Raw genomic sequence first — 16,814 nt, forward strand, 5'->3', positions numbered from 1 at the left:
CTCTCAGCAGCTTCTGGATTTCATTGTTTATCCAGGGCTTATGATTGGGAAAATCCTTGAACAATTTTGTGGGGACACGCTCATCTGCAGCTGTTTTAATAAAGTCTGTAACAATCCTGGTACAGTCATTTGATATGTGTTTCTTAAAAGAAACAGGCTGTGTTGAGATAAAACATCAAAGAGTTTGTCTATTTCTTGATGTCTCAGCCTTGTGAAGGTTGTAAATATATTCTACTACCTTGCCCGGTTTTATTGGATTTCGCTGAGGGCTGGAAATCATGACTGGTGCCTAAGACCCAGAATGGTTCATGAGCGAGTCGCAATTCAGAGTTCTGCCGACAACAGCAACTACCAAATGGTGACTAAGACTTGTGAGCCCTGAAATCTTTGTGCCTTGCAGAACTTTTTGTGGAATTTTTTGTGACTTGCTATGAAGTATTTTGTGTGGCTTATTTATGCTTTCTATTTTATGATTACAAATTAAGCTTAAGTTATTTTGTTGTGCTTGTACGCTTATTACCACACTTGAATTGTTGGGACTGATTAATCTAGCCTATTACAAGACTCTGTGTCCATTTCTTGTGTAAATACAGATGCAAAAAAAAAATTAAGATCTTCCCCATCTCTTTTGGCTCCATGGATGGATGACAACTTCAATCTTCAAGAGGACCAATTTTGTCCCTTATGATCCTTTTGCTCATAATATATCTGTAGACACCCATGGGATTCCCCTTCACCTTGTCTAAAAGACCAGCCTCATGCCTTCTTTATTCACTTTCCTTTCCCTGATGAAGGGTATCAGCTCAAATTATTACGTAACAGTGTGGGAAGAGGTATAGTCAAGGTAGCTGTGAGCATCCGTGTGTTTATAATAGATATTAGTAGATAAGCTGTTACTAGAGATAGAGAAAGAGAGATTGAGAAAGGGAGGGACGTGTTGGAAATGGACCAGGTGAATTTGAGGGTAGGGTGGAAGCTGGAGGCAAAGTAGATGAAGTCAATGAGTTCAGCATGAGTTCAGGAAGCAGCACCAATGCAGACATCGATGTAGCATAGGAAAAGTGCGGGACAGTCACCAATGTAAGCTTGAAACATAGACTGTTCCACATAGCCGATAAACAGGCAGGAATAGCTGGGACCCATGTGAGTGCCCATGGCTACCCCTTTTGTTTTAAGGAAATGGAAGGAGCCAGAGGAAAATCCTTTAAAGTGAGGACAAGTTCTGCTAGATGGTGGAGAGTGGTGGTGGAGGAAAAATGGTTAGGTCTATAACATCAAAAGTAAAGAAACTCTGGAGCACTGAGCTTCCAGCCCTTTCCCTCCTGTAATCAAGTCTCAGTAATGGCTACAATGTAATAATTCCACATGCTGATCCATGCTTCAAGCTCATCCACTTTTCCCAGAATACGTTTTGCACTGAAATGTACACAGCTCAGTACATTAGTTCCACCATGCTCAATCTTTCCATTCCTGTCTTTGTATGTAGGCTTAAACAACAATTTTGCCACCGCTCCACTAACTGCTTTGGCTCTTTGTTCCCATCCCCCTGCAACTCTAGCTTAAAACTCCCTATGCTGCATTAGTAAACATTCCTGCAATGAAATTAATCCCCTTCCAGTTCAGGTGCAAACTGTCCTGTTTGTACAGGTCCCACCTTCCCTGGAAGAGAATCCAATGACCCAAAAATCCGAAGCCCACTCTGCTGCACCATCTCATTAGCTAACTGTTAAATTGTTTTATATTCCTATTTCTGGCTTCACCAGTACTGTACACGGCACAGCTAGCAATTCTGAGATCACAACCATTGAGGTCCTAACCTTTAACTTAGAACCTAATGATCTGAGTTCACTTTGCAGCACCTCATCACCCTTCCTACCCATGTTATTGGTACTGATATGGACCAGGGCCTCTGGCTTTCCCCCCTCCCACTTAACAATGCTGTGGACTTAATCTGAGACAACCCTGACCCTGGTACCTGGGAGGCTACATACCATCATGGAATTTCATTCTCGTCCACAGAACTCCTGTCTGTTCCTCTAACTATTAAATCCCCTGTCAGTACAGCTCACCTCTTCTACCCACCTCCCTTCCCCTCTGAGGCACAGAGCTTGACTCAGTGCCAGAGACCTCACTCCTGAGACTCTCCTCTCCTAGGTCAGCTCCCCACTCCTCACAACAGTATCCAAAGTGGTAAACCTTTTAGTGAGAGGAGGAGCCACAGGGGTAATCTGCACTGGCTGACTATCACTTTCCCTCTCTTGATGGTCACCCAGTTACTTATATCTTGTACACTGAGTGTAGCAATCTCCCTGTATCACCTGTCAATCGACCCCTCAGCCTTCTGAATATCCTGGAGTTCATCCAGTTCCAGTTCCAATTCCTTAACATGGTCTGTATGATGCTGCAGCTGGATGAGTCATTAGGGTCACCGGAGGACTCCCTGCCCTCTCACATTCCACAAGAAGAACATTCTGCTATCCTGCCTGCCATTTCCACTGCTCTGATAGTGCAATAAAAAGAAAGAAAAAAGGAAACCTAAATGAAAAGGTCTACTTACAGATATTGCCTCTCTGACCCAAAGACACATTCTAACATTGGTCCACTCCCACAATAGCCACTCCTCCAACTTATTTTTTTTTATTGACCCTTCCCAAGTGCCTAATTGCATATGATCCAATGTCTCCTAGCAACCTGTGGAGTACAGAATGTCCCGATTGCATCTGCTTGCCTCTTTTGAAGTCACTCCCCACTATGCACAAAGCAACATCTCCTAGCAATCTGTGGCACGCAGAATGTGTCTTGCTTAGTTGCATGGAGTTGAGACATTTTAATGATAAACCAGAATACTCCTCTGCAAAACATAAAATTGATATGATAGATAGCAAGCTGCAATGTCTCTGACACATGAAATCACCTAAACTTCATTTAGATATTACTGTAGGCAGAAGAGGAGCAGTCATTGTTTTAATTAACTAGAAAGAGTTTTTACATTGTTTGATAAAGTCTTGTTGCACACTTTCGAAAGAAGAGACTGCCTTGTCAGTTTTCAAAAAAAATCTCTTAAGCAGCCTCCCGCTGAGAACCAGCTGCCTGCAATTGTGCTTGATAAGCTAGCTCAGATCTCTGTATACCTTTTGTGCTTATTTTATTTTGCATCAGTTCCATAAGAGTGATTTTTTATTCATTTATGTCAAGTATTTTGGTAGTGAATTATGAAGGCTGTGAAAGTGGATTTCCATTACCTGAACTGCCACAATGCTGAGGTACACTGCAGAGGTAATGTTGGTACACTTTAAACGTAGAGGAATTGGCAAAATCAGTCAACAGGTCAGTACTTGGGAAATTTCTGGGAACATACTCAAAAACAGAACAGTTCTTTTAGGAATCTTCTCACATCCTGATAACTGAAAGGGATTGTTGGAGCAGGGGATAGTCATAACAGTAAAGGTGTTATTTTGGAGAAAAGAAATGGAAAAGCAAAATTTGTTATCGTATTAATAATTGTGTGGAACAACAGTAGGAAATTGTTAATACCATGTTCAACAGAGTGCAGGAAAAAGCACATTCTGCTAAAAGGAAAGGTCTAGCTAAACACTCAAGAGACTCCATGGATGAATGAAGACATAAGGGAACAATTGCAGGCAAGCAAAGAGGCATTCATTAACTGTATATGCACCAGAGCAGAGCATGATTAGAAAGAACGTGAAGGGATTAGGAGCGAAGTCAAACAAAACATTTAGGAAGGGAAAGATAAATGCTGAATTTAAATTTCCAAGGAATATGAAACAAAATGAAATATTTTGTAGAGGCATTAATAAAAAAGGAAAGCTGGGGTGGACCTTTGAGGGATAGTGAGGACAATACCACAGGTGGAACAAATATGATCGTGCCCAAGGAATTTTAGACGAATCAAGACAGGGAAATCAATTGAAACCTGACTAAAAGAGAGAATAGGAGATCTTGAAAAATAAAACAAGTGGAACAATCCATAGTCAGATTTCAAAAGGCAAGTTTGCTTAAAATACCATGATGAATATTTGGGAGAAGTAATAAAAAGAGTATATTTTGATAATGCAATTTAACTTATGGTTGGGTTTAACTGAAAAGGATTTTGATAAGGTGCCACATTAAGGATTAATGAATGAGATCTTTCAGAAAGTAAACATGCGTTAGAAGTGCAGCTCAAGGAAGAATGTGGATAGTGTGGTCCCATTACTGAGTTCCCAATTAACGTTTTAGATTTCAGTATCAAGAATGCAGGTCCTGAATTTGCAGAGGATTCTAAGTTAGGCATTAAAGTGGAAGTGGAGGATAGTTAATTTTCATCCTGCGTTGTCCATGTTCCTAGGATAAAGTGCTTTCATTCCAGCTCTGTGGGTTCTGAGGTGGATGATGAGGTTAATGTGGGACTCGAAGACTCAGCCACAGATGGAACAGTGGCGAGTGAGAAGGAAGGTGAGTATGTGTCAAAGTGGGCGCTAAACTTTTAAAAATTTATTCATTTAAAATCATTCATTTACTGGATGTGGGCATCACCAGCATTTATTGTCCATCCCTAGCTGCCCTTGAGAAAGTTACTCTTGTTGTTTTCATTGGGCTCCAGTGTGTTCCAAACAAAAAGGCATTGCAATCCCTAAAGATCATTCTCCATTTTGATTCATTGAAGGCCGGGGTATCTCATTGGTCACTGAGGGTACTATTTTCTCAGGGTAGTTTTGACAACATTATTTCTGAAGCTTTTCCTCTGGTCATCCTAGCAATCTGTTGCCATAATGGAGCTTGGAATAGAGTGCTTGTTTCACGAACCTGGCCATAATACTGAAGATGTTAAGCTGGAAAAGGTACTGATATTTGCTCCCAAAGGCTTCCAGTACATTTGAGAGATTTTGCAGAGGTGGCAACATTGGTCTTATCTCTCTATTGCTTTGCAGTACCTCTAATCCATGTTCATTCTATTTCCCTGGGGCAGGTATTCAGAAGGGTAGGGATTGCAGGTGAACTTTGTGTGGGTTTGAGGATTTGATTTTCAAATGTTCTTTTCCTCACATGCTTAAGGGCTGTGCTAGTTCACTGACCATAATGGTGAATTTCATTATCAATGTGTGCATATGTTGAGAGCTAGCTCCTGACATGTACAAGCTGCTTCATGTTTTCCAGAGCCTGATGGGGCGGTGGGGGGCGGGGGGGGGGGCAATTGAATCTGTTCTGAATAAAGTTGCGGAAGCAACAATGAGGCCAATAATCTCATGCTGACGAGCCCAGCTTCATCTTGAGAAACAGGTGTCATTCCTCACAGCAACTGTTCAGCAGCTCACAGCGGACAATCAGAGTCAGTTGTCGGCAATCTCCGCTCTCATGGCCACCGTTCACGATCTCACTGCGGACAGCCAGCATCAGCTGACAGCAATTAGCATTCTTGCCAACACAATTCAGCGGTTTCTGTCTGCCCCAGTCGCACTCCCAGCATCTCACAGATCCTCCTTTTCTGTTGTCTCGACAACCTCTGCCACTACTGCTCCCACTCCCGCACAGGTCCAGAACAAACTTCCGCTTTCGGACCATCACAGACCCCTGCGTCTATACAAGAACTGAGTATTTCACCAGTGAGCAGATACTCTGGTGATTGCCCAGGACGGTCGATCTCTGGGCACCGGCCAGATCCACCTTTCGACCCAACTGCTTCAAGTAGTGCTCGAAGGCAACCATAGTGAGGAATTCTCTGTCTATTTGGTTGATTTGCCCAAATTACCACTGGTGCTTGGTCTCCCCTAGTTATCTCAACATAACCATTGGATCGATTGGTCTCTTAAAGCACTCCAAGAGTGGGGACAAGCATGCCTGTCTACCTGTCTGGGTCCAGCTCAAGCTCAGATCCATGAATCCCCTCCTGTGTCAGCTAAGGATGTGGACCTGTCTGGGATTCTGGCTGAATGTGGATCTCCTTGAAGTCTTCAGTAAAAGGAAGGTCACCCACCCTGCCCCTACACCGGCCATAAGACTGCGCCATATTGCTCCTACCTGGCATGAGTGCTCCCCAGGGCCAGCTCTTTTCCCTCTCTCGTCTTGAAACAGTAGTCATGAAAGAATACATCAAAGACTTATTGGCTGTGGGATGTATCTATTCATCAATCTTGCCAGCAGGAGTAGACTTCTTTGTTGTGAGCAAGAAAGATGGCAAGCTCCATCCCTGCATCAGTTATTGGCCCCTGAACTGTGAAGAACAGCTACCCTCTGCTTCCCTCCTGGCATCTGCATTCGAACAACTCTAGGGAGCAACCATATTTTCCAAAATTGATCTGCGCAATGTTTACAATCTGCTTTTTATGAGAGAAGCAGATGAGTGGAAGATGGCTTTCAACATTTCTGATGGCCACTTGAGTATCTTCTTATCCCTTCTGGCGCTGTTTTGCAGGCCCTGGTTAACGATAGGCCCAGGGACAGGTTGAGCCATTTTGTTGTTGTGTATTTAGATGACATCCTTATCTATTCCCGCTCTCACCAGGAACACATCCAGCACGTCTGCAGGGTTCTCAGACGGCTACTTGAAAATAACGTGTACACCGAGCCCGAGAAATGAGAGTTCCATAAAGACCTCTGTGTGACGTTTTTGAAGTTTTGCTGAACTTTACTAAAGAAAAAATGGAATGCACAGTAACACTGATTCTGCAACTGATTGTTTCGTTAATAATGGATAGTAACATTTAATTATTAAAGCTGAATTAAATGAGAAAAGGTGCAGCCCTTGGCAGTGGTTCGATGGAGAAAAAGTATCAAACTGATATAACTGTCTCAAAATATTCTGCAAGCTTGAAATGAGCTGAAGCTTTGTTGCTCGTGTTCTTACTTGCAACCATTTTCCCATTACTGCTGTGCTCACTGACCCTTATTGTCTTCTGATCCATCAACTTTTCAATTACAAAATGCACATACATGCTTTCAAACCATTACCTTTATTCCATTTTCGTAAATGTCTCCACCTTCACAAGCCTGAAGTACTGCACTGTTATATTGCTGGCTCCTCAATCATCATTAATTTTAGGTGCTCCACACCACACAGCATTAAGAATACAGGAGAAACAATGGACATGGGTACATCATATAGTCTTGTTTGGTGTTCTGCCCTGTAATAAGATTATGGGTAACACTTAACATCAAAGCTACTTTCCTATATTTACCCGATATCCCTTGATTCCTTCAATATTCAAAAATCTATTGATCTCTGCTTACCTCACTGATTTAGCTTCCATAATTTTCAAGATTCCAAAGATTGACTAACTTCTGGGTGAAGAAATTTCTTCTCATCTTGATCCTGAATGGCTGATCCCTCATTTTGAAGCTTTGGTTCCAAACCTCCCAGGCAGGGAAATCTTGTTAAGCCCTATAAGAATTTTGGCTACTTCAGTGAGTTTGCTTGTTATATTCAGAATCAGAATTGTGTTTATTATCACAGATATACATTTAGTTGTCACTATCTTAGGTACTTCCTGCACCTAATCAAGTGGCCACTGAGTGTATGTTCATGGTCTTCGTCTGCTGTTACTGATCCATTTCAAGGTTGGACATGTTGTGCATTCAGAACTACTCTTATGCACAACACTGATGTAACACATGATTGGAGCTACTGTCACTTTCCTGTCAGCTTGAACCAATTTGACCATTCTCCTCTGACCTCTCTCATTAATAGGGTATTATTGCGCTCAAAGTAGCTGCTTACTGGATGTGTTTCATTTTTATCACCATTCTCTGTGATCTTTAGAGACAATTGTGCATGAAAATTCCAGTTTAGCAATTTCTGAGATATTCAAACACCAACAATCCAACTGGTACCAACTGGTAATAGACAAGGTAATGTATATCACATTTCTTCCTCATTCTGGTGTTTGGTCTTGACCATACCTGCACGTTTTATGCAGTGAGTTGGTGCCTCACGATTGGCTAATTAGATACTTGCATTGATGAGCAGGTGTACAGTTGTACCTAATATAGTGGACACAGAGTGTATATTGTGAAGCTTGTTGTATTATGGCAGCTAACTTATAGCACTATTCCTTTTTAAAGCAAAGGAAGAACAGTTCATGGGTTCATGTGCCATTCAGAAGTTTAATGGCGGAGGGAAAGAAGCTGTTCTTCAAATGATGAGTGTATTTATCTTATATTTCAGGAAACTCCCTGAGGAATCTTCGTAGCATACCTATTGTCACAATTATATCCTTCCTTAGGTTGGGCATCTAGATCTCCCTAAGATATTTCACATGGAGCCTCACCAGGGCCCTGTATAGCTTCAGCATATCATCCCATTTTTATTCATCTTCTAGTAATAAAACCTGACATGTCATTTGGCTTCATAATTGCTTAATATATATGTATACAAACATTAGGTAATTTAAGTTCAAGGACACCAAGAACTCTCTGAACATCAATCTCATTCAATCTCTCATCATTTTCATAAATACTCAGTTTTTTTTGTTCTACCAGAGTTAGTTACCTCACATTTATTCACATTGAATTCCATCATTTTGCCTTTTTACATTCCCCAAACATCTTTGCATCCTCCTTATACCTAATAATGCTATCCAATGTATATTATTAGAAAACTTGGATATATTATATGTGATTCCCTTATTTAAATCAATGAATTTAGAATGTAAACAGCTGAGGCCTCAGTGTCAATCTCCTGTGTCTATCCACCAGTCACAGTCTTCCAACCTACAAATGACCCACTTATTTGGAATCTAGTTTTGGGCCAGAAATCAATCTCCAATCCATTTGGGTAAAATATCTCTAATCCTTCATGGTCTTTTTTAAAATAATGTCTTCTGGCACATTATTAAAGGTCAACTGAAAATCTAAACACATCACTTCCACAGTATTATTAATTCTGCAAACTCCACCCTCAAAAACTTTTGAGAGTTTTTCGAAACAGGATTCCCCTTCTATGAATCCATAATGACTCAGGTAATACTACTGTGATATTCCAACCTGGGGACCATGAACCCCTTGCTTAATAGTATCGGTCCATGGCATGATATGTTGGAAACCCCTGCCCTAAAGGTTTTGTTGCCTATTGCTGTCTAATAGTTTTTTTTTGTATTTTCTTTACAGACAATGTTACAAAACTCCATCTAAAACACCCTAGAACCTAGACAATACTTTAATATACTCATCTTGCAAACAGATCGTCTACATTTCATGAACTTATTCTCTGCACTATATTTCCTCATTTAGTCTTCTCTGTCAAATGCAGATTTAAGTTTCCTATGATTCACCTTGTGGCATGCACCTTAATTTCTAGATCTCATCTGTTGGGGGTGGGAAAATATAGATTCTAACCATATTATATTTGTTATTATATTCAACTGAGAAACACACATGAAGAATGAAGGCAAATTGAGTAAGAGACAGTGCTGTGAAATTGGCATTATGTGAAAAATGATGCAAAATTGGTGACCTAACCAAGGAGATTCTAGGTATCTCCCTAATTGATTCTGAAAATATTATCCGTAGCTATGAAAAATTAAAAGCTTGTCCTCCTCCAGCCTGCCTGACAAATGGAGAACAGTTTCCCCAGCAGTGATACTAACAAGAGCTGAATCTTGGAGAAGAGAAAGGTAAATAGAAAGATGGATGGTTTCCCACAGTATATAGTTAAATAAAACCCACACTGTTCTTTGTTCAGAGAACTGCTCCAGCTCCTTGAGTGTCTTCATATTTTGGTGGCACTGTTGCCTCACACCTTTAACAATACTGGCGCTTGGCGTGGAGTTTACACATTCTCACTGTGATTGAATGGGTTTCATCTGGATTCACCAACTCTTCACTCACCCAAAGATGTGCCAGCTGGTAGGTTAATTGGTCACTGTAACTTTCCTCTAGTGTATGGGTAAGTGGTAAAATTTAGAGGGAATTACACAGTGTGTGAGGTGAATGAAAGTGAGAATAGAGCTATAGAGTTATAGAACACAGAAATAGTCCCATTTGCTAGCTTTTGGCCCACGACCTTCTTCTAAACCTTTCCAATCCACGTACCTATCCAACTGTCTTTTATAAGTTGTTTTTGTACCCACCTCAATCATTTCCTTTGGCAGCTTATTTCACATACATACTACCCTTTATGTAAAAATAAAACCTGCAAATCTTTCCCCTCTCACCTTAAACCTATGATCTCTGGCTCTTCAATCCAAGGAAAAAGGCTGAGTTAATTTACCCTATTTATAGACCTCATGGTTTCATACACCTCTATAAGATTTCCTCTTAGTCTCCTGCACTGCAAAGAATAAAGTCCTAACCTCTCATCCTGGGACCATCCTTGTAAATCTTTTCTGCACCCTTTCCAGTTTAATAGCATCTTCTGTATAGCAGGGCATACAAAACTGAGCAGAATACTCCAAGGATCACTGGACTAGTGCCCTGTACCACTCCACGACCTCCCAGCTTTTATAGTTAATACCTTGAGAATAGCATAAGATTGATATAAATGCATGTGTGTTGATCATTGTGGACTTGGTGGTAGAGCCTATTTCTATGCTGTATGTCTCTACAATAAAAATACAATTTTAACATAAATGTTTTCTGCACCATCTCAAGTTCTAGATTCCTTTTAAAAGTATAGTGTTCGCAGTTGTACATTATACTCCAAATGATTTTTTGTTATAATCTCCAGTAAACATGCCTAGCAAGTAATAGTTAGATTGCAGAAGGCCTGACATATATGAGAACTATTGCCTGTAATGTACACATTTACTTAATGAGAATAAATCACTGGATTCCAATTTGGATGACATTCCTCAGCCAGGGGATTGGTAATGAGGTACCATTATACAAAATTCAATGCCCTTGACCTGAGAAGGTACTTCTTTAGCCAAAGTGTAGTGAATCTGTGGAATTCATTGGCACAGATGGCTGTGGAGGCCAAGTCATTGGGTGTATTAAAGCGGGGGTTGATAGATTCTTGATTAGTGAGTGCATGAAAGCTTACAGGAAGAAGGCTGGAGAATGGGATTGAAAAGGATAATAAATCAGCCATGCTCAAATGGTGGAAACAGACTCGATGGGCCTGAATGGCCAAATTCTGCTTCTATGTCTTATGTTTTCATGCATTCAGAAATCAGCTATGATATGAATAGTCTATTTTTCTCCTAAAGAGAATGCTTAATAGCAGATTGTGAAAGAAAGGAAAGAATTCAGAGAGGTAAGTGCTATTTGATTTTACAAGCAAACCATGAGTTAGCTGAATGTGATGACTACTGAAAATGCTGGATTTTAGTAGAGTCAGAGAGGGTCCAGTTGAAGCATACAAAGCTCTGAGGGGTGTGGACAAGATGGGAGTGGGAAAGATATCTACTCTAATGGAAGAAGTCAAGAAGTAAGAGCTACTGTTTAAAAATAAGGGGATCACAGATTTAAACATTGACTTTATGTGTTTCATGAATGTACATTGAAACATACAATGATGTGTGCAGTTTGCCTCAATGACTAATTCTGTCCAAGGCTGTGCTGTAGGCAGCCTGCAAGTGTAACCATGCTTCTGTACCAACATAGCATGCCCACAACTTAATAGTCCATAGGCTTTTGTGTTGTGGGAGGAAACCACAGCACCTGGAGGAAACCCATGTTATCACAGAGAGAATGTACAAACTTCATACAGACAAGTATTGAACCCTGATCACTGGTGCTGTAAAGTTCTATGCTTACTGCCTCTCCAAGAAGAGAATTAAGTCAAAACATTTTTGCAGCTGATCCTGAAATGGCACTGGAATCAGTGTCTATGAATATTTTTAAAGCTGAGGCAAAGAGACATTAGATAATAAAAGAGTGTGAAAGTTTACTGTGAATAGACAAGATATGACTGAACAAGCTACAATCATATTAGCTATCATCTTTGAATGGCCAAGGATACTTGAGGGGCCGAATAGCCTTCTGTTGTTCCCATTTCGTAGGTTTGTATAATAAACATGCACTGATGTTAGTAGCAAAAATGTGGTGGTATATTAAATGAGAATTTTAAAACATTTATTAACTTTGAAAAGATTGGCGTCTTCATAAAGATAACAGACAAAAACATACCTTAAAAAAAATGTTACAGGTGTCCTCCGCTTTTTGAACATTCGCTTTATGAAACCTCACTGTTATGAAAGACCTACATTAGTTCCCTGTTTTCGCTAACAGAAGGTGTTTTCACTGTTACGAAGAAAGGCAGCGCGCGAAAAAATTCAGCGCGCGCCCCGAGCAGCTGCACTCCCCCGGATTTCGAACGGCATTGTCGCGGGCATTGCTTAATCATGTGCCTGTGAGCAGCCGTTTGCAAGATGAGTTCTAAGGTATTGAAAAAGCCTAAAAGAGCTCGTAAGAGTGTTACACTTAGCGTAAAACTCGACATAATTAAGCGTTTCGATCGTGGTGAACGAAGTAAGGACAAAGTGAGTTTAGCTTGTGGAAGTTGATGAAGATGATGTTGAAGAGGTTTTGGCATCTTATGACCAAGAACTGATAGATGAAGAGCTGATGCAATTGGAAGAGTAAGGAATAACAATTGAAACCCCAGTGTCCCACCACCCCAGCCCCCGGGCCACGGACAGATACCGATTCGCGGAGAATGCAGGGGTAGCCAGAGGGCACCCAGCACGTCTTTAAGAAAAAAGCCAAAATAAATAAGCTAATTAATTAGGTGCTGCCCGGCTTGTAAATGTCGGCCCGGATCAGAGGCGACGCAATCGGCAGTCACTTCTGATCTGGTCCGACATTTACGTGCCGGGCAGCACTAAATTAATTAGCTTGTTTATTTCGGCTTTTTTCTTAAAGATATGTTGAGTGCGTCCCAGCTACCACTGTACCCCTGCATGCTTCGCAGATCGGTATCGGTTCACTGCCCGGAGGGTGGGGGCCACTGCACCACCCAAACTCCGATGACTCAGTCTAACACACCATCATCAGTGTGCTCGGCGCTGTCCCAATTCCGATAAGTGATACTACACTGTACATACATTATTTCTACTTTATATCAGCTAGGTATTTTTACGTGTTATTTGGTATGATTTGGCAGCTTCATAGCTTAAAGGTTACTGGAGAGCGCTTGTGTGAGATTTTCTGCTGAAAGCGCTTGCACCATGTTTTGCCAAGAGCACTTGCGTGAGATTTTCGCTACAGAGAACAGTGCAGGCAATGGTTGTAGAGAAGTATTTCTAATTTATATAGGCTGTGTACTTATCATATCATTTCTGCTTTTACGATATGTTACTGTTATTTTAGGTTTTATGTGTTATTTGGCATGATTTGGTAGGTTATTTTTGGGTCTGCGAACTCTCACAAATTTTTCCCATAAAAAAAATGGTAATTGCTTCTTTGCTTTATGACATTCCGGCTTACGAACCGTTTCATAGGAACGCTCTACCTTCGGATCGTGGGGGAAACCTGTATCATGTCCATTGTTTCAAGCGACTTGGATTTGAACTTTTCAGGTATGATGCTTTTTTGCTAAGAAGGACTGTTTTGCTCCTGTGTGTATTGTGTGCAAGAGTCAAAGCAAATCATGTTTATATCATAAAATCCAAGTCTAGAATTAAATCAAATTTCTAATTAACAGTGAGCAATTTAGCATCAGACGTGGTCCAATAACAGTGGACAACAAATATTTTGAAAAGTGTTGCTTCCTCAGAATTTTATTTTGTTTATGATAGACTGCTTGAAGATGAACACAAATATAATTTCAGACTGCTTGTATCAAGTAGGAATTTGGAGAAACAACAAATTAACTTTTATTGACTATAATGTGTTTAATTGCATAATGGTGCTGATGCTTTGCAATAGTTCAACTAAGTTAAAATATCTTGTTAATGATTTTCATTGGTACTCAGTGTCTGAGGCTTCTCGCTTAAGTGTCCAACAATAATTCGCCAGCATTGATGGATTCCAGTTGCCCTAGTATCTTTTCTCCATGTCCTGGTGAAACCTTTCACCATGCTCATCACTAACAGCACCAAGATTTGCAGGGAAGAAGTCTAAATGGGAATGCAGAAAATGAATCTTTAGTGACATGTTGCATTTCATGGTTTTATATGCTTGAAGCATGCTTTTAACCAGCTGCATGTAGTTTGGTGCTTTGTAGATGCCGAGAAAAATTTCAACAACTTCCTTGAATGCTTTCCATGTGATTTTCTCCGGTCCCACTAGAAATTCTTCAAATTGCCTGACATTGATGACCTGTTTGATTTGTGGAGCAACAAAAATGCTTTCCTTAATCTTGGCATCTGTTATTCTGGGAAGCATCTGTCTCAAATATCAAAATCCATCAATGAAATGTTTATGCCTGGTGATAGCAAATTCCATCCTTATAGTCCTGAACCCAATAATTATTACTAAAACCCGTCCTGCCATGCAGCAGCCGCGCCGCTTGAGCATGCTTAAGCATGCCTGGACAAGATAGGAAACTTCCCAGCTTACATTGTAGGCAATATTTTAATTGATTTGAGTTATGAATTGAAACAATAAACTTAAGTTAATTAAAAAAAATGGTGCGTGGTAGGGAAATTTCATGGTGATTTTCATGATCAGTAGACAAAATTCGTAAGATACACCTAAAGGTATTCAGGAAGCAAAATCTTTGTTCTCCAGTGTAATCCTATCAGTCAATCCTTATATTATCTAAAAAATTAATAGCATTTCTCAGAGAAATTGAAAACTTACTAATCATATCAACATCCAGGAGCCAAAGCCATATTTTGAATGGTTAATGATTTAATTCAATTTGCACATTTTGGGTAGTGGCATATTCAGCAGCAGGTGGCCTCTAAAATATTACAATAAAGTGCTTTGAATCTCTGTGACTTCTTAATAAAATTTGAATTTGGTCTGTTCCATTTCTGCTGATCTATTATTACTGAAATTGCACATTTAAAAAAACTTACTAGTGGGAAAACATTTCAATTTTACATTGTATTTCCCTCAAAACTCTATTTATAAGGAATATTCTAATTGTTTGAAGATCCTTTCAGTATCTGAAATATTTATATGTCTGTAATAATATTTTCATTACTTGCAAATACCAAAATGTGATTTTTTATTGGAAACATTCTTGCTTGTTTATTTTAGTGAAAAAATAATCTCCAATTTTCACTTCTGTAACTTCTGCTCCAGTTAGATTTTTTACAGGACTTTATAAACTCTAGGAATCTTCCCTCAAAAGGCCTGCAGGACCTGTAGTGATTCACTTGTAGGGAGTTAAGTTTTAAACTGCATCATTGAGAAACCTATCCTAAATTTGTGAAAAGATTATAATTTTCCATTGAAAGTTTTGAATAACCCAAAATCCATTTATTTTCTTTAAGATTGATCTTAGGGCTCTTTCATCTCAATTAAAGGTATCATTTTATGACAGGAGGAAAATCCTAGAATTACCGAAAGATCAATTAACACCTAAATGAAAAGCATAGGCTAACTTGTCAGGATGGTTGCTTCATCAGTTCAATGTCACAAGGGAGAATGGTCTGGCGAAAGTATTGGCCAGTCTTTTCAGATAATAATATACCTGCTGAGGACATTTTGCAATTTGGGTTTTCATTTCAACTTTCAGCATCAGCTTCTTATTTTCTTTTAATCTCCACTGAATTGTCCTTGAAAGAATGTAGAGGTGAAAAGAATCCAGAAGGACTTAAAATAAGGTACTTTATCATCTTAAAACAATATTTGAACTATTGATCCTACTGCAACTCCCCAATCAGCTCTTCGCAAGGCAAGTAACAATATTTGGTTTCTGTAACATCTGCCTTTACTGCCTGATAAGATGGAAGTCAGGTGGAAGATGGTTCTATTGTCTAATGAAATCAAAAATCAACTTCTTAGCCATCAACAAACACCGCACATCATCAAAATAACACAGTTCCTACCATGAAGCACCGTGGAGGCTGCATCACGCTGTGGGAATGCTTCACTGCTGTAGACCCTGGAAGGTTTGTGAAGGTAGAAGGTAAAATGAATGCAGCAAAATACAGGGAAATCATTGAGGAAAACCAAGATACATGGAAGAGAACTACAACTGAGGAGAAGATTTGTTTTCCGGCAAGACAATGGCCCCAAGCATAAAGCCAAAACTACAATGGAATGGCTTAAAAACAACAAAGTTAATGTCCTTGAGTGGCCAAGTCATATTCCGGATCTCAATCCAATTGAGAATTTATGGCAGTACTTGATAAGAGCTGTTCACTCACAATCCCCATGTAATCTGACAGAGCTTGAACAGTTTTGTAAGGAAGAATGGGGAAAAATTTCGGTCCAGATGTGCAAAGGTGATCGAGACCTATCCACACAGACTCAAGGCTGTAATTGCTACCAAAGGTGCATCTACTAAATACTGACTTGAAGGGGGTGAGTAATGCAATCAATTATTTTGTGTTTAATAATTGTAATAAATTTAGACCAATTTGTAGAATTTGTTTTCACTTTGACAGGAGGGAGTCTTTCCTGTTGATCAGTGTCAAACAATAAAATATGAAAACATCTGGGGGGGGTGGGGAAGGGGGTGAATCTTTTTATAGGCATTGCATTGCACTGCGGGAGAAGCTTCAAAGAACTTGCAGTGGCTCAAGATGGTGGCTCATCAATATTTTCTCAAGGGTAATTTGGATAGCATTTGGCAGTCATGAACACATCCTGTGAATGATAAAAAACAAGCGAAGCATCTTGCTGAGTAGAGTAAAAATAGAATGAAGATTCATCTTGTATTCTCATAGATTTCTGTGCAATAGCACAGGAGATTTGATGGAAATTTGGGATTAGGTCCATTGCAGCACAGAGAAAAAATAAATAGATTCATACCTTCAGAT

This window comes from Mobula hypostoma, chromosome 3 (assembly GCF_963921235.1).
Source record: "Mobula hypostoma chromosome 3, sMobHyp1.1, whole genome shotgun sequence".
NCBI classification, from domain to species: domain Eukaryota; kingdom Metazoa; phylum Chordata; class Chondrichthyes; order Myliobatiformes; family Myliobatidae; genus Mobula; species Mobula hypostoma.